General features: G+C 36.9%; 1 protein-coding gene across 6 annotated transcripts in view; it reads right to left on the bottom strand.

The window, feature by feature from the left end:
- The window catches only part of LOC134543313 (tyrosine-protein phosphatase non-receptor type 13-like), a 369,574-nt gene that overhangs the window by 221,179 nt on the left and 121,617 nt on the right, over window positions 1-26,778 (bottom strand). The window lies entirely within an intron of this gene.

Genomic DNA, 26,778 nt, shown 5'->3' with positions numbered 1-26,778 from the left:
ATAAAACAAATTTGTGCGGTATTAAAAAAAACCGAGCAATTGTAAAATTAATGAAGTTTGCTCAAATGTAGTTTATTTATTATATATTCATAAGATAACATAAATAAGACAGCTCATTCAACTAATTCACAATATTAAATGTGCTATTTGTATTGTACTAATTCCAAATGGTCCCGATTCACATATTTTATACGTACGTACATACTGATTGGTTACTAACTTATTCTACTACTTAAAAGAAATTGTAATTAACAATTTTCGTTAACAAGTGAGACAAATAAACACGCTCAGTTTAATGTAGTAGTTCGCATAGTAAACTGAAATCTGAAGTGAAGGAAAACCATCGCATTTTCGTTTAGACTAACAGGTGTGGGGTTTCTATGATTTGCTAAGTTTATTCAGTAATAATATATGGACAATAATTTCCTAATAAATTTAGATAATTAATTATTTGTTAAAACTACTTGTATTAAACAATCAAACCAAATGACTAAGCTATAAATTTAATGTTATTATAATAGGATAAACAAATAAAATGTTTTAGTAGGTATTTGCTGTAAGCATATTTTTTGAATCAGTAATATTTTATCGAAAAAAAATTATATTCCATTACCTAAGTTGAAAAATAGCGCGCTTTATAGACGCACAACAAAGTCAATGGGAACTTTTGTAGGAGATTATGTATTATCAGTAGAGCAATGCAGTAACTATTTTAGTTTACCAAATATATTTCAGAATACTCCAATACCATAAAATTTAATTTGGGAAACTAATACGTTTCCTAATGTTTGCATAAGTTAATATATACAGGTTTATGTTCTTACACGCGGGTCAATCATCTTGGCAACATTGGCTCGTGGGTAAAGCAGAAAAAATCGAACACGTTCTAGTACGGTTTTAGCTAATATTTTCGGTATGAAAACCTTTATTCCCAGTTACAAACCCCTTGAAAGGTTGCTGAAATGCTACCCACACGGGAGCAGGCGCGCTAACAGAAAATTTTTATGGAAACTGCTAAGGGAATGGGCATCGTAGTGGTCGCAATCATAAATGTATATATATACATTTGATATGTAAATATGTGTATGCATTTACATATATACATATAAAGTGTGTGTGCATATAAAACTAGATTTCTTATTGTTAATTTTTTTTTCACATGTATTGTACAACTGTGGAGTTGGTTAAAAACCAGTGATTTTAAACAAGGGACCTTACAGTACAATAAGTTCAAATTAAATTTAAATCTACCAAATTTAGACCAAAGTATCACTCACTTAGATTTACTACACCTCTAATTTACGTCATAAACAGTAGGAAATCAGTCATGGCATATCTCATTTTTATGATTCATGCTTTGCCCAAATTTATGTTTCATAATGTATGTGGCAGTATTGTTTTGTTGTTTACTACATATTTGACACTCTACAGGTCCCATTTCTGTATGGTTCTAACTGCTACAACGACAAATATAATATGTGGTTACGCTAGATAAATTGTAATTATTTCGTATGCTTTAGCCCGAATCAAAAGGAAAGGAACTTGTGTGTCACTGTCATATTAAAACTTACTTAAGCTTTTCCTATTCAGAATTAAAGTAGTTCAATATTGCTGTATGCAAAGTTACTTGCTTACGCAATCCTCCAACATACACTGACTGAATTTCTTCATGGTACTTACAGGCATAGTTTTTTACTGTAACAATATGTAAAGCAATTTCGGTTGCGGACAATCCATTTATACAGAGAGCCAAGATGTTAAACATCAAAAATTACAACTCGATCACAAAACATACCACTCAGTCACACACTTCTTGATAGAGGTGCCTCACGACAGAGGTGTAAGATAGCATAGTTCGAGATTCTCAGCCTGTACCTAATTATTAAGAGCACATCAAACTCGGCATATAGACAGATTTACTTGGAAACAATAAAATAATAATTCAGAATCTAAATTACAAAACATTTCACAGTATTAACTTACGTGACATAGCGTTAGCCTAATAAACACTCTCCCCGAGCGACTGGCTCGGCTCGCCGGGCGCAGAGATGCACGACACAGGGCAAAGCACTCAAGGTCAAAATATCTAACGCGCATTATCTGTTTTGTAAAATGGCTGGCAGAAGATAAAAACAAAAATAATATACAGAATGAAGCACCCAGTGAAATACATTTTTTTAAATATAAACATTAATGTTTATTTTCTTATGAATAAAGTACGATTTTTACGATTTTTAGAAGTTGAATAAATGCTCTTAAGTTAGATGAAGTCATTATATTATTTTCAGCGAGAGCATTTTGAAACATTAGGCAGCGCAAGGAGCCCCGATATATTTGTATGCAACTTCGTCATATTTTTTGAATAGCCTACTATGTCACAATAAGTGAAAAAAATAATGGAAATAAGAATGCAATTCGACGATATTATAAGGGTTATATATTTACTAGCTGCAGTACCCGGCTTTGCCCGGGCTGAACACCGGGTGATATATTGTCCGCGAGTTACAGCAAAATGGATAGCGATATGTCCAGTGTGTTGGACATTAAGAAATGATACATAATTACTGTTTGTGTATCTGTGACCTATGATTTTCTGTTTACCCATGGCGATCGGTTGAAAGGTTTAGAAGTTGATGCGCTACAGCGCCATCTAGCGGCGAGTTACAAAAAAAATGGATAGCATAAAAACCTTCATGATAAAAACACTTCGATGTGCCAAATTTCATGGCGATCGGTCAAACGGTGTAAGAGTTTATCGACGTCATACATGCCAACATCCAATTATATATATTCTTATATTTCGAAATTTTAGGGCTTTCACTTTTGCGGAAAGTGGATGTTCAGGACCTCGAATGGTTTGGAACACTCCATCTCGAAAGAAATGATATTTGAAATTCCTGAAATTTTCGAAATTTTGGGGCTTTGTCCCCAGAGGGGGAGTGGTGATTTTGAGGACCCTGAATGGCTGAGAAACAATAAAAATCGAAAGAGAATGATATTTGAATTTTTTTAAATTTTGGGGTTTTGACCCCTGAGGGGGGTGGGTGTGTTGTTGAGGACCACGAATGGCTCGTAAACACTCCAAATCGAAAGAGAATAGGCTTTTGGAAATTTTCCGAAATTTTTTAATTATTGGGTCTTTGACTCCTTGTGGGGGGAGGGTAGTTTGAGGACCCCGAATGGCTTGGAAACACTCCAAATAGTAAAAAAGTATTCTTAAATTTAAGAAATATTTCGAAATTTTGGGGTTTTGCATCCCCCCCCCCTCCCTCAAAATTGGGTGGGAAGTCGACTTTGGGTAAAAGTTCCACCATGCCCCGGACACTTTAGTTCGTAATGACTTAATTTTAATACAATTTCCTCCAATTTTTCGAAATTTTGTGGCTTTCACTTTTGTGGAAGGGAGAGAGAGGGGGGGGGGGGGGGGTGGAGGTTCAAGACCTCGAATGTTTCGAAGCACTCAATCTCGAAAGAATAGATATTTGAAATACCTAAAATTATCGAAATTTTGGGGCTTTTTCCTAGAGGGGGGGGGGGGGGGTGTTCGAGGACCCTGAATGACTCGAAAACACTTAAAATCTAAAAAAAAAAAGATTTTTTAAAAAATTTAAACTTTCGAAATTTTGGGGCTTTAACCACCTGGGGGGGGGGGGGGGGTGATGTTGAGGACCCCGAATGGCTCGGGAACACTCCAAAACGAAAGAGATATAAAGGAATATAAGAATGTAGGCATTTACTGTACTCCTATCTACCATAATAACAATATTGACAAATAGAAAAACTTATTACCTACCTATTAATAATTTTCTAAATAAATTAATAAATAACTCTATGTTTAAGAATTTACGTACATACATAATATTAAACTTCAAACTATACAAATATAAATATTAGTAGGCCCTACCAACCTATGAATAAATTTCGAAGAAATTTATAAGTTTACGAATTTATATACCTACTTAATATTAAACTTCAACCTATCCACACAATAAAAACCTAAGAATATTAGTGTAATTATTTTTTTTATTTGTCATAATACCTAAAATACGTATGTTTCCAAAATAAAACAAAGTATAAATAATGACCAATTTGACAAAAAAAATTGTACAACTCGAATGACATTGAAAACATACACGTGAAATTTAAAAGAATTATGAGTGCCCTAGGTAGGGAGAAAAAATATAGAAGAAATTAAATTTAATAAATGGGTGCGTGTACTTAGGTACGCGCATGAGAAGTTATACTTCTTTGGCATCATTAAAAAATAGTTTTTAATTTCATGCAAAAATATTGCGTGGAGTCCCTCCGCGCGGAAGAAGTGAAACTTCGTAATGTGGAAATGAAAATAGGAAGGGGTAGAAATAGATTTTTAGTGAAATCATATTGTATCAAATCAAAATAAAAAAAATTAAGGAAATAAATGTGTAACGATTCATAGATTGATCTTCAGAGAGAGAGAGAGAGAGAGAGAGAGAGAGAGAGAGAGAGAGAGAGAAAGAGATACATATTGAATGACTATAAAACTTACTTTTTTATGAGAGCAGATTTTCATGAAATAAATCATGAAATCATTCAACGATAAAAGCTGTTTATTTAACTAAGCGGACGGGTTCGCCCGAAGGAGAAAATTGACGCGGCAAGACCTCGTGGACATAGAGAAATGACACACACTCACTATTTATGTGTTTATGAAACATGATTTTTTTCTGTAATTTAAATTGTAATATACAAAAACGGTATTGAAAATTGAAACAAATATGGTGACACTACAAACTGTCAAGATCTTTATTTTTTTCTTACTCTCTACTTAGTTCCTTACAATAGAAAAACGTAACGTAATGGCTTGAAAGCTATTGCACGGCAGGCATAGAGGAATGACACTAACAGTTTGTATATCTATGACACACATTACATAAAATTAAGATATATTTTTTTAACACGTTTAATTTTTTTTTTTATTTTTTTTTTAGACAAAATATAGCCTATGTCCATCCCCAGGATATAATCTATCTCCTTGCCAAATTTCATTACGATCCGTTCAGCCGTTCAGCCGGGAAAAGGTAACAAACAAACAGACAGACAGACAGACAGACAGACAGACAGACAGACAGAGTTACTTTCGCATTTATAATATTAGTATTGATGAGAATATTTTAAGGAAAAAATATTAACTAAATATTTTTTTTTTGTGAAGACGCGTCGTTGTAGATGGAAAAGAAAGGTCCATTTACAGTTCAAAAATTTTCATTACAAAATTTTAAGTTTTCCGTACCATGAAACAACTAGGGTCGGCGTTACATTCTACATCAGCATACAGTGTGTGCGAAAGATTCATCCTTGGATCGTCTTTCATCAGATACACATTCCTAAAATAATTTCATTTCTAATGATGCATTATTTTTTAATTGCACGTTTCTTTTGAATAAGCACAGCAAGTTTAAAAGGAATGTTGCCTCAAATTTGCATATATACGTATTACAAAAATTTAACGAACGATTGTTTAGTCAATAGGCCCTACACGTGTTATTATTACATTATAGGAAAGTTTCACAACAAATGCTGATAATCCTTCGATTGTTTAATATTAGTTATATAGAATACGTTATACATAAAACATGTAAAAACGACAGTGTTCATGAATTTCGTAAATAGAAAAAACCTGATATACGACAACGGGCCGGTTTTATTAAAGCTTTAAAATTGTTATTATCATTAATATCGATATTAAAGAAGGTAACATAAAAAAATCAATTTTAAAATTTGAGATATTTGCTAAATATTTTCATTGCAGGGTTTTAGGTGGTAAATGTTTTTTTGTATAATTCCAAAGCAAAATTTAGGATTGCAGTTAGCGTAGCATCGGTAGGCAACACGTAGTTCATAGTCAGCAGTCCGGAGTCGCCAGTCAAAATTACATATCATGACCAAGGGAGTATTTGATTAAACCACATCATCGCGAAAGATTTTCTGATAGGTGAAAATATTTTGGCAGCTGGCGGTCTGGCAAGTTGTTTCGGGCCGAAGCCCGGCCGAGCCTCACCACCTCCACCTCCTAGGACTGAACCCGTGAGGGTATTCCAGGAGCACTAACTTTTCTTCTTTCATCCTGATGTCACCTGGTCTTAATGGCATCAGGATGTTTGGCCTCGGATGTTCATATGCCATGTTTTTGAATGGTTAAACACCATTCGTTTGCCTCAACCAGAAACAACTTATCCATTCTGTTTGAGCCGCCGTGCCTGCAGCCAGAATATAGCTTTGTCAATTTTATAAAATAATTTGTCAGTTGCATCCATGCAGATTTTAAACACGACGGCTGATGTTAAAACTCTTCAGTCATTCCGCGTGGGATCTCTTGTATGCCATTGCTCCGGGACGGTCTGGCAGTCCGAAATGAAGTTAGATGATATCCCACTGCTCGACTGGCGACTGCTGGACTGCTGTCTGTGGAACAGTTTATCTCCGACTGCCGCCTGCCGGTTGCAAGTTGTCAAACTGCGGACTGCGCATTGTGAATAAGGTCCTAGATGCCGAAACGTCCGGCGTCGCCTCTTCGTAAGCAAAAGAAACTAAAAATTGAACATTTATATCCAAATGGTTTTATTCTGCGGGCTATAATGTCAGGCATGCAGTCCGACTGCCGGGCTCGGGTGCTTGATGAGAATGTGACGTGAGACGAGTGGAACGGTATGTGCACAGACGATAACTTTTTTCCGCAATGCGTAACACGCCAGCGCACAGAGAGGTTTAAGTGACACGAGATATTAGTATAAACACAGCGTCGTTTTTTTCTTATTTTAGCGGCGGCTACACATTACACGTCTCTTAGTAACCTGTGGAATTCGTCAAGGTTTTACAATTAGCAGCGGCGATAATGCAATATGATACTTTTTTTGAACCGCTCTCACGGAGTTCCGTTTGTCAACTGTGAGTCTGAGCTTAGCGAGATTGACACGTGTACGTCTCCGAACGCATACACTTCCAACTTCCAGAACCGCACGTATGTTGCTAGACTCCGACGTTTATGGTTTGAATCACCGGAAAAAAACATAGAAGTGTGTACTAATCGTACGGCCATTAATAACATGCAACAAATGCTATTTATGACTTATTATTCTTGTTTTCTGTATAAAAATTTTCAAATGTGTAGAGGTGTTCCCACTACAAACTATCACAGTCAGCCATGGACAGCCGGCAAAATACTATTTGTTTTAATTGTGACTATAATGACAAGCTTCTATGTCCAAATTAAACTTACACTGTCTGAAATACTGCAATATTTATGCATGTTTGCACACACCGAACAGTTTGTAGCTAATTGCTTTGGGCACCAAATTCTGCTTACCAAATAAGAACCCCCACCCCCCTCCAAAAAAAAAGGCTCTTCTTATTCTTACGTTCATTCACAATTGAAGTTAAAAAAAATACTTTTTTAAATGTTACGTGAAATTCTTTATTTCAACTTGGCGTTTTTAAAATGGTTAAATGCATATTTTGGTTAAAAGTGTTGATTGCATATAAATTTATACCATTAAAAATATTAATGGCCACATATAAAATAAAATTAATAAATACGTAACTAACAAAGCCATATAAAATCGATTTGAATATATCACTTGTATAATGAAATATTACTTATGCCCAACGATTTGGCGTTTACTTCCTTTAATGGTTTTGTTCTTCTTCCGAGGTGCATTCTGTCGTAACCTTGCCTTATGACCCCGCCTGCAGTCACGCTGAATTCTAATGTCGTTCGGCCTCAACACAACTAACTGTGGAATACGCGTGTACTCAGCCCGGTCTGGTGTCCACAGGCCCGCCCTAGCCGGGGTGAGTATTCAGTCCGGGCAAGCAAAGCACAACTGAAAGAGGACAGGAAGAAAGGCAGCGCGGAGACCCCCCTTCCTCCTGCCTCGTCATCCAAGGTCAAGCGGCCGTGGCGGCGCCACATACCGGGAAGAACATTCGCGCAGCACACGTCGTAGAAATCACGGTTTTTCTCAAAATTTTCCGTTGTGACCTAGTGCAAATTATATACGCAGCGAAAGAGAAAGGATTGGTGCACGATCCAAAAGTGGTTTTACGCAATAGTAATGAAAACTGTGAGCTTGGCGTGCCTCTGAAAATACGCTAATTAGGCTTATTCAGCATGCATTTACTAATCGACTATATGTCTGAGACATCTTAAACAACTTTAGGATCATGCCCGGTACCTTAATCTCTTTTATATCCGAAATCGGTAATCGCATGTCAAATAGTTTCGATAAAAACAACTGATTGTTAAACCTCTGCAGCTCACTTTGCACTGCATGTAGGCGGGCCCCTTAACGTGCCACCTATGCCTTGACGAATGCATTGTGTTGGCCTATAAACTGTTGAAACGAAGATGACGTCTTTATGTACCTCTCTAGAATATTAGATATCCGGAAAAGTATTTTATTTTTTTTTTTTGGAAAATGTTCCCGTAATTTACAGGAACATTTTGTGCAACACCGGAAAAATTATCCGAGTTATAATTTCACAGAAAACAAAAATAAATTTTATCAATAATTTTATACAAACATAAACAATCAACAAAAAGAAATTAACCATTAGATGGTCAAAAAAAGACAAAATGTACTATACATACGGGCACACTCCACAGTTATACACATAATTTTCTAACGCTTGTTTTTTTTTTAACGTGTGCTGTAATATAATGGTAAAGTAAAATTTTACAAGTGGCATAAAAAAATTCGTTAACTATGATAGTTGCTAAACGCTATAAACGTGTACCTACGTACTATAACGTACCAAGATTGTACTGTTATCTTAGAATACAAATCTAGCTTAAATTACGTAAATCTATGTTGGAATTGAAAAAAAAAAGGGGGGGGGGGGAAATTTTACGTAGAAAAAAAACCGTGGTTCCATTTGTCTAGAAAATAATTCAAACGGACACTCCTCTCTATTCCTCTCTCTCCCCTGAAATTAGCACGCGTCTCCGGCAAATCCCTCTCAGAAGCCGGGACTGGCTGCGACTGGGGCGGGCAGAAGAGCCCTCGCAGAAGATTATGCGACACTCCCGCGCGCGCGGGCGGCGTACAGCTTAATGCTGCCGGAGACGGGCAGACGCCAGCCAAGCCCGCGCCCTAACTAGTTTTATTATGGCACAGCGCAGCTCATACACTCGCGCACTATCGAGCACCATCCCCATGGCACGCACGAAATAATTTGTTGTTAATTTTTTAGATAAAAGCTTGCTTTCCTGTGCATTTTACAATAAGGTTTAGATAAATGGAATCTAATATTATCTTAGACTTTCAAGTTACATAGAGAATTAATAGGTATGTTCTAAACGAATTCTGAGTATGCATAGCTTCAGGATGATTTGCCATCGTGGTTGCACCAAAAATAAGTATTGTGTCATGACTAAGATATATTTTTTTTTTTTGCATTTTGTTCTGTAATAGAGATATGTTCTAAAAAAAACTCGTGATTTAAACTTTTTTTAATAAATTATTTCATGCTTTTAATTTACTTTAGTTCTGAAATTTAAAGTTACGTAATTACATTACAGTGTTTAAGATAAACCTCTTTACTCATAGGATAGATATAAATGATAAATTCGCGCGCGAAAACTTAAACTGTCATCATTACATACCAGTCCATGAATGTTGAATTTAACAAGGGGGCAATACTAAGTACGACGGTTGCTGAAATGTTTCCGACAGCAACTTGAAGATGGCAGCACTTGTTAACAATTTGGAAATGTGTTTGCTCATGCATGGAAATTTCAGCCATTTTTTACGCGCAGTTGTTTTTTGACAATCGTTTACGCGAGTCTCTACAAAATAGTTGTTTGCGAAGGTGATGGCCTTCTCATTCGACAAACATCTCTGACCTTCGAGCGCAACTTTTAGCCTAAGGAACATAAAGAAAGCCATTAGGTTTTAGGTTTATACCCGGTAAGGAGGGTGGTCAAGCAGTTCAAACAGAAATTCTAGATTTTCGCCATGGCAACCCCTGAGGTGTGAGCTGAGGCATTGTCTTGGTGAAACAACATTTTTGTTTCTGCAAATGTGACCTTTATCTGCAGTTTCTGCCTTCAACTTGTCAAGTAATGATGCGTAGTAAGATCCTGTCATGTTTTTCCCCTTACTTTTTTATGATTAATAAGACAAGTCCATGAATATCATAGAAAACAGTCACTGCTACTTTCGCGGTCAAAGGAACAGTCTTGCCCCCTCCCCCCTCTTTTTTTGGTGTCGCAAAAGTTCATCGTCATCCAAGCTGGTATGGTCATGTTTGAATTAAGCTGCCAAAAATATTGTGGTAAAAGATAATGCAGAGTCCCAGTACGCTAATTTGGCGTAGGTGTATTGCCTACACATATTCAATGACAACTAGATACTCAATTTTTCATTTTCACAAAAAAAAATGCACCGACTCATGCAAACGATTGTTAAAAAACAAATGCACGGCCAAAATGGCTGATATTTCAGAGCGTACATTCCAAGGCATGAGCAAACACATTTCCCAATTTTTGTTGATGAGTGCTGCCATCTTCATGTTGCGGTCGGAAACGTTTCAGACAAACCTCGTACATGCCTGTCAAATCATAACATGCAGGTTAGTACGTAAGCTGTACTGAGAGATCTATGAATAAATGTTTGCAAAATTAAAGATGGTTGGCACTAATTCTTTTTAAGGGGTCCCTGTAAGTACATGCTCCCGATGTTAAATAAATGAAATTATGTTAATGTAACTTAACAGCTAATTAAGACAGGATTGTGAAATTTATTTAACTTATGAATATGAATTAACATTATTTCTATCGACTGAAGTAGAAACTCAACACAAAAATTAATACAAAAATATTAATTAATATTTTTAAACGTGTATTTTTTCACAAAATATTTTGTATATTAAATATTTTAATTATAATTTTAAACAAAGCTGAGCTATTATTCCACTTAAGTATGCAAATCAAAGTCCACTGAAACAACTGACCAAGTTTCAGACTGCTATCTTCGATAGTTTTCCAAATGAAGGATTATAAGTAACAAAAAGTATCAATTCGAGAAAGTCAAGGCCAAAGTGAAATCCAATGAAATTTTTTTGTAAGCGTATATAGCGTTATAAAATAAAAATAAAAAATAATGTGCTAAATATCCTACAAGAATAAATAATACATCATTTTAATCAGGGGAAATACTATAACATACAAGAGGACATGTGTTAGAAATAATCATAAAATTAACATTTTTACCTTACCGGTCAAAACGATGCAGTTGAAAAATAAATTAGTTTTTGTAACAGCAGGTAATATTATTAAGTTAAAAAAATTAATTCTTATGAGTATCCTACAAGAATAAAGCACCATTTAAATCAGAAAAAATTCACCAATGCAACAGAACATGTTCACGAAATGTTCACGAAACTGCTCAAGAATTCAACGCGCTGCGCCGAAGCCGGACTCGCAATAGCCCACGGGCAGGGCGGATCCGGGGACAGACTTCAAGAACATTTAAACTGTTTCCGCTGATTCCCACTCAACCAACCAGAAGGCCGCATTCGGATCGCAAGAGGTGCGACGAGAGGTGTGAGAATGTCTCCAAAAAATCGAGCAAATGAAATGACGATGAATTGGCGCCATTCCATTCCCCCCCCCCCCCCCCCCCCCCCCCCACCTAAAGCAAGACAATGTCAAAAACCTTCAGTGTAAGACTCTTTCACATACCGTACGTATTCATCTGACAAATAAGCGCCCGTGTAATTGTATTATTTCACATAAATTTCGTTTAGTTTAAAAGTATGATCTTGTGTACCCTTCAGAATCCAAAAAAAAAAAAAAAAAAAATTAAACGAAAAATAACACGGAGAGATAACAAAATTTAATCTACTCCAGGCCGCACCTGAACTTATGTTGTCCAATTGTTCTTGTAAACATACATTATTGTGCCATTTTAACGTTCTTGATAGTTTTTTTTTTTTAAATTTAATACTCTTTCAGAATAAGTAATAAAAATTGACGAATTTTCAAGAAGAAAAGCGTTAAAATAGCATTTTAAGGGGCTATTATAATTATTATTATTATTATTTTCTTCAAAATTCAGACATACCATTTATCCGTGATGTACCTATTACTAAAGACCGGAAAAATTCGCGAATTCATTTCGCGATAGGCTAAATTACAAATAGTTATACCTCAGTGCTGCCTCTTCTATTGGCTCACAACTCACCTGGATGACTCTGGGCCACTGAGAAACACCCGACCAAAGCTTTATCGAATCACAGGCCGCTATGCTGGAACGTCTCACAAGACAGCAGCCAATCGAGTGGATGGCATTTGACCGAGTGTACGTAGAACTGTGGAGTTCATCCTGGAGGTCATTGAACCCGCGAATTTTTCCGGTCCCTACCTATTACTAGAGACCTGCAAAATTCGCGGATTCAATTACCTCCAGGATAGACTCTACTACACTCTACACACTCGGGCAAATGCCACCTGTTCATTGGCTGCTGACTTGTGAGTCGTCTCGACTGAGTGTCTGTGATTCGACACTTCTTTTAGCGAGGGTCTCTAATTGGCCCTCAGTCCTCCAGATTAACAGTGAACCAATTGCAGAAGCAGCGCTAAGGTATAATTATTTGAATTGTAGCACATCACGAAATGAATTCGCGAATTTTTCCGGTCCCTACCTATTACGTACCATCCGAACCTTCTGGTCGTGCCTCTCGCCGCCCAAGGCCCTGGGCCAAGGCGTGCTCCGCGGAGAGGCAGGGATCACGCGTGGGCTCTGTAGGCGCGATCAATAAGGCGGCGCCGACAAACACGCGCCTCGACGCCGCGAGCCCGCCGGTGACCGCCTCCAGGTGGCGTCCCGCGGGCCCGCGCGCCACGTCGGCTCGCCGGTTCACGGACTATCACGATGGCTCTTTCACGCGCATCGAGGCATTGCCAATGAATAAGAGGTAAGCAAAATTTATGAAATTTTTCAGTAGAAGCAAAAAAAAAAAAAAAATCGAGATGAATAAACACACGCCAATAATATATTTTACTATTCAATACTCGGCATGCGACAATTTTTTTACCTCTTTGAAATAGGTACACGTATTCAAAGCATCTGAAATAGGTACCTACACATATAAAAAGCATCTCTTCTAACTCTCTCTATATCTAACTATGTATAGCTACATCTCAATCTATATCTCTCCATCTATATATCTATATTTTTTTCTTCTCTATATCTCTTTATCTCTATCTACCTCTTTCTGTCTCTCTATATTTCTTAATCTCTCTCACTCTCTCGCTCTCTCACACAGTGAAAATGACTAAAACGCGTGTGTTCAGAAATGATTTACAGGCATGAAACACCCGGTGCAGATTTTTGAAAGTAGCCAAGGGACTTGCATTGCACTTTCATTTTCTTCAACTGTCCGCCATCTAATGTTATGGTTGCCGCTCAAATGTCGTGGTTAACCAATTGCGCGACGAGAGTCTTGCTCTTGCTCTCGCAGGAGACACGCGCTGGAAGCCGCAGCGAGCGTCGCCTCTGAGACAACAGCTCACCCCAAAACCATTTGGCTACCTACCGACTCAATCCACTTCGTAGTCTGACAGGGTATTGGTATCGAACCCATGATTCTTCATCACGTGATCGTGACACACAAGCGGTCTCGCGGCCTCCGAAGCGAGGGGTTCAAACACCACAAGTAGTACCGTTTTCACGCTACGTCCGTATTATTCTTGTAGAAAAAAGTAACATACTACATACTTATCAGGTAATATTGTTTACACTAGTTAAATGCTTACTGATTTAGTATTTTTTTATGATATGGCAAATTAAGAGAAAATCGCCTTTCGCCATGTCTTAACACCGAGTCAAAGAAATAATTAATTACAAAAAATAAAATTTTATTAAAAAATTACGATTAGTATTAATAAAAACTATACAGACAATGAAATATCTATAAATACTTATTCCCGTAAGTTAACAAGCAAAATAAAGTAGTATATATATATTTTAATTTTAGGTGGGTATAAACGCGCCTTTGTATTCAAGTACATACGCGTACATAAATACATGTTCTTAAATAGGCATATACACACAAATTTTTATGTTAACATACGTATTAAACTTATTAAACATCACTATTGAAAAAATGTCTTGTGTCAAGTTTTTAAAACAGTACCACATGCTAGAGTAGGTCACGTATTTTTCGAAACCAAGAGAATTGTACAGTAACACTAATGCGGAGTGGTAAGTTTGTTTTGTAGATGTTTTAAAATACATCTGACAAAATTTTTAAGTATACTAAAAATACTTACATTATTTTCTCTAAATTTAACGACATAACAATATATTTCAATCTCAATAAAGTAATAAAAAATGATCATAACTAAAAGAAAAACCAAGCAACCCACAAAAAACATAAATAAAGGAAAAACAAAATATATTAACACTAGTTTTAATAATTTATAAAAAATTTGATCTTGTAAATCAAAAAAAAGAATTAAATATTCTTAAAACTTCAAAGGAAGAAAACAATCTATCAAAAATTCCCAAAACTATTATTTTTAATAAACTACCCTTTGTATAAAATTAATATTAACAATTAATATAACAATAAACATAACATTTTCAATAATAAAACACCCAATATCAATAGGAATAATTATCATTTTTTAATAAACTACCCTTTGTATAAAATTAATATTAACAATTAATATAACAATAAACATAACATAACATTTTCAATAATTAAACACCCAATATCAATAGAAATAATTATCATCTTACAAACAATAATAATCTCAAGTTGGACAGGATGTGTTGAGCTTTTTAAAAACCCGGTACTTATTAACTTCCATTTTAACTACATAAACACTGAAGAAAAAGGATTTTTTTTATCACATACAGTTTATGTAATAATAATAACACCCCACCGTATTTTTGGCAAAAAATTTCTGGTGATAAAAAATAATGCGTCAGAGGTATACCTATATAATACCTCAACTTTGCAAGAAGTAACCGTTACTAAATCCATGGTTATTGCAAGGTTTACAATCCTCTAGCAGATGCAAAACATGTCCCGGATAATGGAGTTTCTAAAGATAAAGTACAAAAAAAAAAAAGGTATGCAGAACTTTTCGCAGATCGAAACTCACTTCATATTCACGGCAAAAAGTTGTGAACTAAAAGAAGTAGGAGTTCAAGACTTCACAGTTTCGCTCGCTTTTTAAAAGGTGCTGAAAAACATTCAAAGTCATGACATAAGATAAGAGGAAAGGGATGGGGAAAAGGGAGCGTAGCAAAATGCGGGTCTTCCAAATATGCGGTAGTAATACTAATCATGTGGATACACAAGAATTTTTCCAGAGTTTTGGGCTCGGCCTAAACGCTTAGGTTGATTTTTTCACTAGAGGAAGGCCCGTGTAAATACCCGTGTAGAACATTATGGAACCTTATTTATGTACCGGTAATGCAACCTGAAACATAATGAGAACTTTTGGAACATTGTGGTAAATTATGGAACATTCTGTAAAATTATGGAAACTTTCTATGACACAACACCCTAACGTTCTGGAATATTCCAAAAGGAAAGATCAAGCATTTTCGCATTTTCCATGCACCCAAAGTGTTTCGAATGTTTCATTGCATTTTGGAGTTATATCCCTCAAAATGGACATAATATTAACTTTTAGTACTTTCATATAGTAATATTTTTGTTTGATAAAATTATAAGTAGTCTATGAGTATCAGCATGTTCTATGCAAATTATAATTATATCCGTGCTGGTCGTGACATATTTGGTTTAATTTGCATTTTTATTGTTTTAAGTGGAATTTAATGAATTGCAATATGCAAAAAAAATTGTTTCTTTAAGAAATTTAGCCTTTATCGAACGCTTTTATAAGTTAGTACGGTTTGATAGAATTGATGGAGTTAGCCTGAAACATTTTTCATTGCAAATATGATGTTTTCGTTTGGGCAATAATAAATTATTTATGTTGGCGAGATTTATGATTCAGATTAAACGATATATTATAATATATGGAACTATCTGAAGAATCAACCGCAATACAAAAGACTCCTGATGAAGTCGCTACATAGCCTATCTACGAATGAAGAATATAGAACTTCGCTAAACTGCTCATAAAAATATCGTTCTTCAAGTAAATTACTTGAATTCTGGACTAGACATAACGAAAATACAGATTCGTCAGTCCATCACGTGGTTTCCTAAATAACCTTGAGTCTACGAACGTCAAGGATGTTCTACAGTCTCGCTGAACGTCACACGATATACAGAACTGTTGCTGACAACGAGAACACGCCGAAAATACTCTACAAATTAAGTAAATATTCAATTTATCGCTGAAAACCAATTTTTAACACGTGTGTATTTCGTTATAATTCATTACAGATAGAATGAGACGATTTAAACGCAATGTAGTTTTTCAAGAGGGTCTTTATTAAATACATTTTTTGTCAAATAATGATATCATTATATATTAATATATATAAATCCAGTGTCCTGATGTTTGTTTCCAGTGAACTCTTCACCAAGTAAACCGATTTCGATGAAAATTGGCATTTATGTGTAATTTTTTCCAACAGTTTTTATTTCGATAATGGTCTTAATAATTTATAAATTTATAAAAACTAAATAATAAAATAATAAATAATAAATAACCGATCGCCATGGGTAAAAAAAAAAAAACCATAGGTCATAGGACAGTAATTGTGTGACATTTCTCTATTTCCAACACACTGTCATATAGCGCTATCCAGTTTGCTTTAACTCGCAGACAATAAAGATCCATGTATTTAGCCCGGGCAACGCCGGGTACTGCAGCTAGTATGATATAATTATAATTTGCACGATATTTTAAAAAAAAATTGAAATTTTAATAAATATTTCGTCTATATTAAATTGTTTGTTCTATTCATCATTTTTCAACGGGCGCCTTAGGCGCCGTACAACTAACTAGTTTTGTATAGCTTCTGGAATATTCTAGGTACGTATGTGACAGCTACGAGCTTGTTGACATTGGCTCGGCGCATGTAGGTAGGATCTGTGATTGTGCCGCTAGCGAAAACTCTCACGAAATTACCATACCCATTTACTCCCACGAGTAAATATTTCATGTGCTAGGGTTGCGGTTATCAATAAATTTCTGACAAAAGATTTTTAGTAATATTTGAAAAAATTTACAAATATTTTGAACGAACTTGATATTGTGCCTACAAAGAATGCAGTTAATTTTTTTTTCGACCTCATTGTGATTGCCCCAAGCAGTAAGGTTAGTTGATTCAAAATTTGTCCGAGGCAATCATTTTGGATAATATTTAGAAGATCTACAATTATTTTTAATGTATTTCATAGAACTCTTACAACAAAGGTTATTTTTAATATTAAGGAAGTTAAAGTATATATATTATTACACTTTAAAAAAAAAAACTATCTCATTTGTACATATTTAGTCCAATTTTGTTCATCAATGAAAACTCGACCGAAATTTCCAATCCATATTAATTAGCGTGAAAGTCATTTGTGCAAAATTACAGCAGTTGAAACTTTCCGAAAGACGCATAATAAACGACTGCAATAAGGTAATCCTTATTTCTTCGAAATACACCTAAAAAGGCTAACAAGGCAGTAAAAGCTACCTTCCAAACAATACAGAAAAACAGAAATCACAAGGAATACCTGAAAATTTAATATATTTTTTTTGTAAACTACTCAAAAGATTTTGAAGAAATAAGCAGTGTTGTGATTTTCAGAACAAAGAAATCGATAAGTTAAGTTTCAACTAATGAAATCTTATTTAATGCACATTTGTTTGGTTAGAAACCTTTTTATTACTTATTAATCAATAAGAAAAGTTTCATGAGAGAGTATACCACCACATTTTGGATTAAATAGAAATAGGTTAATTAATATCCACGCTAAAAATTAAAAATTCAACATTTTCCAACTAATTTATATGGGACTTGCTTCTTCAAATAGGCTATATACGTGCATACATACACATGTACATACATACATACACATATATGAATATATTATTTGGTACATACACAAACACATTCAAAGTGAATTATTGTACAATACATTAATTAGTAAAATTACATTTTTTTAGAACTGAAATAATACCGCATAAAGAACAAGTTTCAAATGAATATAAAGCAGTAACGTGAAAGGTATGCCAAACACGGGTTCGTAGATAGTGGGAGGAAAACACACGGATAAGACAAGTGAAAAATATAGGACATTATCCCCAAACACAAATGAGTAAACGCGCAATCGTAATCGTTTGAAGCGGAAAAAAAAACCCATAGGTAACTACCAAAATTTAAAATCTGAACAAAAAATTTGAAAAATGAAGAAACGAAAGTTTTTTTCTCGTGGGTTGGGTAAGCTGTGGTTACCATGGCTTCCAATTAATGACGTCAAGCTATTTTCCCCACTTGCGTTTCATAACCGTTATCTGAAGAACGAAAATACAAAAGTAAGTTTGTTTCTTTAAAAGTAGAATAGCGAGGTTTCCGCTAAAATAATGTGGTAATAAAATTTCGTATTTTCTAATGTGTCACAAATATTTTACTTATAAACAATGCATTTGAAATTATGGCTCGTGTTTCACGGAAGAAACATACATTTTTGCCGAACAAATGAGTACCTACAGATTGACCAAAAACTTTGAGGGAAACAAAATAGTCTCGCGGGAGAAGGGAAAATAAAGGGAATAAACCTGAGCTCAACGAATGTTGGAACCTCGAAACTACGATGTTTTCGCCCCACCCAGTCATCTGGCAGAGAAATAAACGAACTGAAGAAAAGGTAAGCCGAGTCATCCCTTCATTCCTTATTCATGAAAGCTAGCCCACCATCAGAAGAAAGAAGACGAGTAGATGGAGCTATTACCCTAGCTCGTGTCTGAACAAAAGCGAGCTATGGGCAAGCCGCACGATTATTTTCATACTATACAGAGTGAGTCAAAATTCTACCGAAAAACTTCGGCCACAGGTTCAACACCACAATATTGATGGCGCAGTGGTAAGACACTGAACTAGTATTCCCGATGACCCGGGTTTATCCGCGGTTTCCCAAATCCACTGCAGGCAAATGCTGGGAAGGACCTTTGCTACAAGTCAAAGGCCGATTGCTTCCTCGCAATGCCTGATATAAGTCAGTGCGGTGTTGCCGTCTCCAATGACCCCATTGTCGACGAGACGTGAAGGTCCAGTTGAATCAAGACCTTGTTTCTACAAGGCCAGGAGCCAGGGTTAGGCACACCTTTAACAACTGCTACCGAGAAGAAAAAAAATGACAGCATTTTTAACAACTGGTAATTCTGTTTACAAAACCATTTTATTCACATGTTAAATTATATAAAAATTACAAATATGTAACAGAATGTCCACACAACTCTGCAATATAAATTTCCCAGACAAAAATTCAAATTTCCCGAATATTTTTCACAAAACATTTATCTATTTTTTGCAATTTTCTGAAATAAATAACGAAAACACAGCCTCCATCATTCACATAGCTGGGCTATAATTGTAAAATTAAAATAAAATTTAAAAGAACTTATGTTATAGAGTGTATAACTATGCACTAAAACACTATATATATATATATATATATATATATATATATATATATATATATATATAGTAAAGTTTGGCCCTTAACCCCGGCCAAACCAAACAACTTCCGCAACCCGCGACACAGTAAACTCCTATATTACCCCGTACCGCGAGAGCAGGTAAACCCAAAAAAATATTAAAACCCAGACAAATGGCAGGGTCAAAAAATACTAATAAGATTGCGAGCAGTGAGAGGAGGCAGCAAGTTAAAAAGACGCAAAAAGTATATGGCAACATTTAATAAATATATATATATATATAAATATACCATAAAATCGTTTCATCACAAATCAGCGCATCCATCATAAAATTCATACCCTATTACTACTTATAAAAAAGGCTATATAATAATACTAAAAAAAAAATACTTTAACAAATCCCCCAAAAACGTATAATTTGGATCATATACTTCGGAGCTCCGAAAAATTAAATGTAATTACCAAAAAGACATTAAAAATATATAAGAACATATTAATACCAATACAAATATAGATACGCACCGGGCGTAGCACTACTTAAATACCAATTAACAGAATTTACCATCAAATAGGCGAAATCTAGCAAAAATTTTACACACATTAGCATCCAAATCAATATATCAAAAATTTGGGAAATTACAAATTATGAGTTAGCAAGCCCTTCTCAGTTAAGTCATTTTCTAACGGTCGACGCCTTTTTTCTTCCACGTCTGGCAGGGATTGGGTGAACACGCTGAACGTAAAATCCCAGTTTCAGTGTTATTGGTCCGTTAATTTAAATCTCCAAAATCCACAAATTATAGTTTCGCACCAGGGGTCAAAGGGGTCAACGGGGCGGTGGCACGGCTGGCACTTACTTGCTTTTTTGACGTCGTGATGTCCGGTCACCAAATACACTCGTTTGCTCACGAGTGTTTTTAATGGCAAACCCTTGCAATTGTACGGATATGACGAATCCTTCGCCATACCGTCTTGGAGTTTATTTTGGCGCACATAATTCGTCCTTGGAACATCCTCGCGACATTTACACACGCCTCACCAACCACTCGCTTTTCATCGTACCAACGCGTTCTACTTTATATATATGAACCCCGTTCATATTCAAAAAGGAACACTCGTATTTAGATGTTCGACCGGCAAGTCACTTCGACGTGGAACCATCACCATGGCCAACCCGCTTTTTTTTCACGTCCGCGCCCGCCCGGGCCCACCAGGCGACTGCCGCTCGCCAGTCTCCCCTGACGTCACACACTCAGCTGTTCTGCTCGCGCGCCGCCTAGCGCAGCGATTACCAAAATATTCGGTAGTGTCCTTGAACTTTCCAGACCAATTTAATAACTTAAAATCTTAAAATTAAAAAATAATAAGACTAAACAAGAATTACAATTTCCTTTTTTAAAACACAATATAACAAACTTAAATCCAAAATAACTCTTATTACCAGGGCATCCGAAAAGGTTAATAAAATAAGTTAACCATTTCTGCCAACATAAACATTATCAAAGGTAGAGGCTGTAGCACACATGCTACAATATATATATATATATATATATATATATATATATATATATATATATATATATATATATATATATATTGTTACGATCGCGCTTGGCTGCAGTGCTGGCGTCGCCGCGCTCGTTCGGCCTGTCTGCGCCCCCTTCCACCCGCATCCTCTCCCTGGTATCTCGTGTCATACTATCTCGCTACATCCTGACCGTCGTAGCGCGCACCTGCCTCAGATCGAGTTACTTAAGGGAGGCCGCACTGCGGAATGGAGGGACTCAGACATGTTTATCGGTGTGTTTTGTGGGAACCCGATGCTTGTTGAGTTTATCGGCGTTCTTTGAGCAGCCGCCGCGTCCTTCGAGGACCCACGACGCGTTTCTGGGCATTTCGACGACGAAGGTCGCGCGATATCTCGGAGACATGCCCGATTGTTCTGGACGGGAACCCAAGGGCTATTTAAGGAGGTTGGGCCGACCTTCGAGTCAGAGAGAGAGAGAGAGTCTGAGTGGGGAGTTCTCCCGCGGCGGAGTTTCCGGGCGATAGTGCCGCAGGTGCGGCAGAGTGGCGAAGTCCTTGGACGAAGGTTCCAGGGCAGGGAGTGAGTGAGTTCAGTGGAGTCGGGAGTTTCCGGGCGATAGAGTCGCGGGCGCGGCGGAGTCCCGAGTGAAGTGGCGAGCGAGTCGTCGAGTGGGATCTCGGCGAAGGGTGTGACGGCGGCGGCGGAGTGCGGCGGCGGAGTGCGGCGACGGAGTCCCGCGGCGGAGACCCACGAGGGGTGCTGCGACGAGAGTTGCGCCGGAAGTGCGGCCCAGCGAGGTGTGTGAAACGAGTGACTGGGGAATTGACATTTCTTTAAGTGTAATTAATTATTTGCTAATTTAGAAGATTATTTGTAAGTGTCAAGTAGTGGTAGTAAATAAAACTGTGTGTGTGTAATAAAAATCTATTAATTGGGCTATCCTTTACGAACCCCCGCAGGGAAATCGTAACAATATATATATATATATATATATATATATCGCAGTCTGGGTGACGGTAGACTGGGGAACGAATTTTACCCCTTTAATTATTCTATGACTTATTAGGATTTCAAGCAAATTACCTGACTTTTCCTGACAAATTCAAAATTCCCAGACTTTCCAGAACGTGAACACACAGCGAAAGATCTACTAATGTTCGGATTCTCAAAGCACAGGGTCATAAATAACGCAATACATTCCCGCCTCCATAATTAAACGAATCACGAAGAACGGAGACGAAGCTGTGCGAAGCTTTTAACGGAGATTTGATGGCAGGTAACATCTGAGGAAATGGGCGAGCTCCGAAAACCCACCTGTTACACAGACGTTACGCCACGCCGCCACGCCGGTCCCCGTTCGGCGAGTGGCGCCGTTAGGACGGATTTATAAACTACGCAAGGACGTAACGTCTCAAAAACGCAACAAACGCAAAAAAAAAATTGTAAAACACTAGAAAACTAATTTCTTCCCTTGGGATTCTTTTGATAACGAATATTTATCATGAGAACATATGAAATTGTAAATAATTTTATTTAAAAGGTTTTTTTTTTTCAATACGCAAAAGTTTAACACGTGAAAACATGACGAATATACGTAATAAAAACAGCATATTTACCTTCTAGGCACATAACGTCTGCGACTTTGCAAGTTTTCGTAACACTTTACTTCAAATGTGGAAGGCGAAAACGCAAGCCGAAACGCAAGAATTTGAAAGTTGTGCGAAGCATGCTTCGCGTTTTTGCGCAGTGCGTAGTTTACATACGGGTGTTTGAAAACGACGTTGTTGAACTTTTTCGAATTGCGTTTCTTGCGTAGTTCATAAACACGGCCTAAACGAAGCCAAAGAAAATAAATGTAACCATTAATACAATTGTTAACATCCCAAAACAACTCATATAAGTTTGGAGATCAATATAATTATGAATGTGTCTTTACATTATATTTAGAAATTATATTTACAATTATTCCAAGAGTTCACATACAAGCAAATCGTTACTTTCTCTCGGTGGGCAAAAAAACAAAAAAACAACGAAAACATAATAGACTTATACAACCAAATCCTACATCCTGGAAACTGAAATCAAACATGCAAGCTATAATCTTCGCAAATCTGGGATGTTGATAGGTGATAGCTTGCCCGACAGAATGTAAGTCACGAAAATGGACCCCACAAAGAAACCAGGCAAACCAACGAATGTAACCGAAGAACAGCATCAATCATATTCATCAGACAATAAATCCATCACTATATGTTAAGGATTCAGAACATTAAATATTATTCATGCGTCAGCCTTAGGGCAACGCACGAGCTTTATGCTCGCGTAAAATTTAATGGTACAGTTTGGACACCGCTTTTTAAAAAAATTTAAAAAAAGGAGGAAATGTTCCAATAACGAAAGCTCGTGAGTAACTTCAATAATTCCCTCCGCGACGCTAAACAACCCCGAGACGTAATGGGCGGAGTTTAGCACGCGCGTATATAAACTCCCATGCTGTTGTTTACGTATGAAAGGCAGCTTTGTTGAGGACACATCCGGCTGTAGATGTCACACGCCAGCCCTGGCGCACAAAGGAAGCAGCCCTGAGGGAGACAGCACAGAGAGAGAGAGAGAGAGAGAGAGAGAGAGAGAGAGAGAGAGGAAGGTAGAGAGAGGGGAGAGGGAAAACTAGGGCGGACCACAATAGAGCGACGTACGAATAGCAGAAGAAGCCCTCCAGGAACGGAATATTAAAAAAAAAAAAAAAAATAAAAAAAAGGAGTTTTCCTCCCCTCCTCCCGGCCCCAGGAACAGTCTCTCTGTGCGGAGAGGGCCAGACGGGAACCGGGGTGCCTCTTCGCCGTCCAATTTGGAGATAATAGGCGGCGCGCGCCGCGACCGCTGCAGGCACGGAGCACAGGTGTGCCGTGGCGGGACAAACTCTGCACGGCTACAAGGGTGGACTGCCTTCGCTCCGGGGTCGAAACAGCACAGACTGGCTCCGGTCAATAACCTTGTGATTTCATTGCAGCCGTTGGAAATGCCGCACTTACATGCGGAATTACTTACGGTTTTAGTAAGTATATGCCACGGATTTTCACTAAGCGTTACATTGTGTATCCTCCGTTCACTCTTACCTGAGTTTTGGAATAAACAAAGCCTCTTGTAAAAAAACATTCTCATTGGCTGCCGGCCGCTGCGCACATTATTCGTGCGCAAGAAATAGTCCCTTGGTTACATACCATTTGTAAGTATTTTTACAATGCATTTTTTATAACAATTGTTGATATATAGCATTACAGCGTTTCACCATTAATTTCCAATACAGTTTAATGTGTCAGTAAGTATTTACTTACAATTATGTTAGCAGACGCCGTGTGTACGGTGGCATAGACAAAAGGTACCGTACAGTCTACAGTTGATGCCCGGCGCAACAGTTGCATTTCGGATTCGCGCGCGTACGGTTTGTTATGGCTGACGTCGGACCGAGTTTTGTAAAACACAGAACGCGAAAGCCTTTGAAAAGTGCACAGAAATCTATTGTGTTGATTTTTTTAAAAACATTTTCAGACAAATATCCGGATTGTCGTGTGCACGATATCGCGAGTTTAACTGCGGAATTCACGGGTGTTTCGAAGAGCAGTGTGCTTCGTGCAAGGAAAAAATTACAGGATACCGGGACATTAACATCTTCCGGGAAGAAAAGGAAACGTGAGTATCCTGTTATAAAAACTTGTGATGATTTTGTGAAGACGGTTATTAGGCGTAAAGTGCATAGTTTTTTTTTTTTTCGCAAATGGACCACCTACGCTGAACAAAGTGCTACGGTGCTTCCTGTTATATTACGTCTCCGTTATTTTATTAGCACCGACTGTACTGAAGTGTGTGTGTTGCAACTAGTGCTTGGCGTGCCAGATGAATTCAGCCTATCACTTGCTGACGCGGCGCAGTGATACGGCGGTGTTTGTTTATTTCAGAACTCAGCTAAGAGTGAACGGAGAATAGTCGTCGCCATCTTCTCTTACTGTTCCTTAATTTCAAAATATATATTTTTTAACTTGTATGTTTTATGCATACTTATAATAATTAATTCCCTTGCTGTTATAGTTATTTCTGGAAAAGACGGTTGTATTACAAAACGGGTTGGAGTGAAACAAAGTGTTAAGTTGGTAACACGTTCGAGAAACTGCGAGATCTTACAGCCGGAACTTAATCAAATGTATTAAATTTTAAATGTATGTTTTTAAGTTACATTTTAGATATTTATTAGTAGATAATGTTAAAATAATTCTATTGATTTAATTCCTTAAAATATTTACCACTATAACTACGTCGCCATCAAAGGGAATTTGTAAGGATACATAAAACCAAACAAGTTAAACAACATTTTGAAATTAAGTAACCGTAAGAGAAGATGGCGGACCAACAAAACACTACCTGGATAACGGATTACCAATTAAGTCCACTAACTCACCTATTTTAAGCAATTTCATGGACTTACGCCAATGGTGTTATACACTGGGTTTCCTAGAAAAACCTCAAGAATGGGAAACAAAGCTATATCAGTACAGCTGATGTCAAATGTTGCCTAGACAGCACAGAGGATTCCGTGGAGGATCTTCGTCTTCGTCAGCCTACTTACTGTCTTCGTCTGTGCTTTAATTCATTCTTACTAATTTCCATCCACGGAATTATCTGTGCTGCCTAAAGGTGGGTCTACACTGTATAACAAAACAAGTTATAAAATGTTATATTACAAAGTTATACAACATGTTACAAAATGAAAAGAATGAAAATTATATTACAAGTTATACAACAAAGTTATATAACTTGTTATGAAAACGTGAAGAAAAATGTTATATAACACCATGTTTTATAACAAAATAAGTGTTATAAAACAAGTTATATGTTTCCCATGCAGTGTCGGTAAAGATCAAAGGAAGTTAAATAACTTGTTGTATAACATGTTGGCCGTTTGTCCACACTGGTATACATATTTAAAAACATGTAACATGTTATGAAACAAGTTGTATTACTTGTTATATAACTTATTATTTAACTTGTTATGTAACATGTTATGAAACAAGTTGTATAACTTGTTGTATAACATGTTACAAATATAACATGTTTTTGTTATATAGTGTAGACCCACCTTTAGACGTGTAACATTTGGCATTAGCTTGTTCTCCGCGTGTATATTAATTCATTTTTGTTGCCTATTCTCAAGGTTTTTCTAAAACAACCAGCAAAAAACAGTAATGGAGTAGGTCTATGAAATTACTTGGAATCAAACTTCCCCAGCGCAAGAACGATATCACCAAGTGCTCAGCATCCAACTGCATAAATATTTGCAACGTGCCAGTGGCTGGAGACCATCAAGGACACACCTGACGCGACCTCCAACGAGGTAGGGCGACTGGAGGCAGCCTGCCCCAGCTCCAAGATCCCAACGCTAAAGGTTCAGTCCGAAATGACAGTTCGGACTTATCAGTCGGAACCGTCGTGTGTATGCAAGGACTGTGGACTGATCAGCCGGGACTGATGAACTGACGAACTGGTGGCTTCCCATCCAATCGGACTGTGCGCTCGAACTGGCCGTGTGTGGGAACAGTGTCTCGCCTGAAAACTGTCAGTCCAAATAATAAGT

This window comes from Bacillus rossius, assembly GCF_032445375.1.
Source record: "Bacillus rossius redtenbacheri isolate Brsri chromosome 9 unlocalized genomic scaffold, Brsri_v3 Brsri_v3_scf9_2, whole genome shotgun sequence".
Taxonomy (NCBI): Eukaryota; Metazoa; Arthropoda; class Insecta; order Phasmatodea; family Bacillidae; genus Bacillus; species Bacillus rossius.
Note: the sequence above shows the minus strand (reverse complement) of the source record. Positions and strands in the feature narration are given on the sequence as shown.